The 2172-nt window shown below is 37.8% G+C and overlaps 1 non-coding gene across 1 annotated transcript; it reads left to right on the forward strand.

The window, feature by feature from the left end:
- The first annotated feature begins 1510 nt into the window (after positions 1-1510).
- On the forward strand, positions 1511-1618 carry LOC112101255. The gene has a single exon (XR_002907382.1). It is a non-coding gene; the product is annotated as a small nucleolar RNA R71 (small nucleolar RNA).
- Positions 1619-2172: the final 554 nt, after the last annotated feature.

Here is a 2172-nt window from a genome sequence, read left to right on the forward strand (position 1 = left end):
AATGGGAATGTGCTTCCTTGAATCCTATATTAGTTGAGTGTCAATTACAATGAAATCAACAGGAAAATAGAACTTGTCTACTTGGATAAGCACGTCCTCCACAATACCATGAGGTATTTTTGTGGACCGATCTGCAAGCTGTAACACCACTGGAGTTGGGTGTAATTCTCCCAGTCCAAATTTCACAAATACTGAATAAGGCAACATATTTACACTAGCTCCTAAATCCAACAAAGCATTCTCAATTGTGTGGTTCCCTATACTACATGAGATAGTGGGGGAGCCTGGGTCTTTGCATTTTAAAGGAATTTTATGTTGGAGTATAGTACTAACGTTTTCTGTTAAAAATGCCTTCTTTTGAACATGCATATTTCTCTTTTTAGTACAAAGGTCTTTAAGAAACTTGGCATAAGATGGAACTTGTTTAATAGCATCAAGCAAAGGGATGTTAACACTTACCTGTTTGAAGATTTTGAGAATCTCACCTGTGGATTTTTCCTTTTTTCCTTTAGCTAATCTCTGAGGAAATGGAGCTTTGGGAATATATTCTTGTGGGTTGGTTTCTTCTTTCTCCTCCGGTGATGAGTCGTCAACATTTATAGGTACAATTTGATTTTCTTTTGTCACCGGCATCTCCACTTTGTTGTCGACTTCTTTTCCTTTTCGCAAGGTCATAACTGCTTTGACTTCTCCATGCTGCTGTGGTGAACTGGTACTTGCTTCATGCACTCCTTTAGGATTAGGCATTAGTTGACTTGGAAATTTTTCTTTCTCAACAGTCATTGCCAAGGTCTGAACTGAAGAAGTAAGTTGTCCCACCATCTTTTTTAGGCTTGAAACTGATTGGGATTGTGAATTGAAGCCTGCTCTCAACTCATTTCGTAGTCCATCAATGGTGCGGTTTTGTTGCTCAATTATGGAGTGAGTAACATTCTTGAAATTCTGGAATGCATCGTCCCATGGTCTGGGTTGAGAGTAGTTTTGGTTCTGATAGTATAGTCTAAATGGTGGCTGAGAGGCTTGAGGAATTGGTTGCATTGATGGAGCTGGAGTTGTTGGTCCATTATGTTGGAATCCTTGAGACTATGAAAAATTGGGGTGGTCTCTCCATCCAGGGTTATATGTGTTGGAGTATGGGTTGTAATTTGATGGTTTTCTCATTACACCTATGGCATTGGCTTGATCTGAGTATGAGTCATGGTCATGTGGTTCTGTTAATTTAGCAGTCGATAACGATGCTATTTGTCGAGTAAGACCTTCAACCATCTCCTTGACTTCGTTGATTCCTGAAGTTGACTCTCCAATGTGAACCTCATTCACTCCTTTAATTCTTCTAGTATTCCTGAGTGATCGACTCCGTTGTTGGGAATTATCCGCTTGTTGCTGGAAGAATTCCCAAATTTCTGATGCACTTTTTAACATTAGCTCTCCTCCACTTGTTGCCATTAGCCATTCTTGCACATTCGGCAATAATCCCTCCAAAAAGTATTGGCATTGGTGCCATTTTTCGTACCCATGATGTGGACACTTCAAGAGTAGCCCATTGAATCGCTCTCATATTTCAAAAAACTGCTCGTCCTCTCTCTGGGTAAACTCTGAGATTTTATGCACTGGGAAATATTTATTCAAAAATTTTGTTACCATTTGTTCCCATGATGAAATGCTATTAGCAAGTAAAGTATTTAACCATGAACGAGCTCTATCCTTTAAAGAAAATGGGAATAATATGAGTTTAACATCATCGTCTGAAAGATTTTCATATTTAAAAGTTTGACAAATTGAATGAAAATAATTCAGATGATTATATGGGTCCTCATTTTCTAGGCCATAAAATGTTGGGAGACAATTTAGCACACTGGGTTTTAATTCAAAACTCCTAGCAGCTACATTTGGGTATCTTATGCATAATGTGCTCAAATTAGCTAAGGGACTAAAATAGTCCTTAAATGGCCTCTCCTGTGGTGCTTGTAAATCCATTATATTTTTAACGTTCTTGTGCGTGCAAAGTGTTTTTTCTAGTTCAAGGTCTATAGGTTCAAAATTAGGTAATAATGACCTACGACCATGCATGCAAAACAAATAAAAAAAAATAAAGATGGGAACAAAACAAATAAAAATAAAGAAGAGGTAGAAATTACGATACTAACCTTATTGCGCTATTACAACCTTTCT

The sequence above is a fragment of the Citrus clementina genome, unplaced genomic scaffold (assembly GCF_000493195.1).
Source record: "Citrus clementina cultivar Clemenules unplaced genomic scaffold, Citrus_clementina_v1.0 scaffold_2, whole genome shotgun sequence".
Classification (NCBI taxonomy): Eukaryota; Viridiplantae; Streptophyta; class Magnoliopsida; order Sapindales; family Rutaceae; genus Citrus; species Citrus x clementina.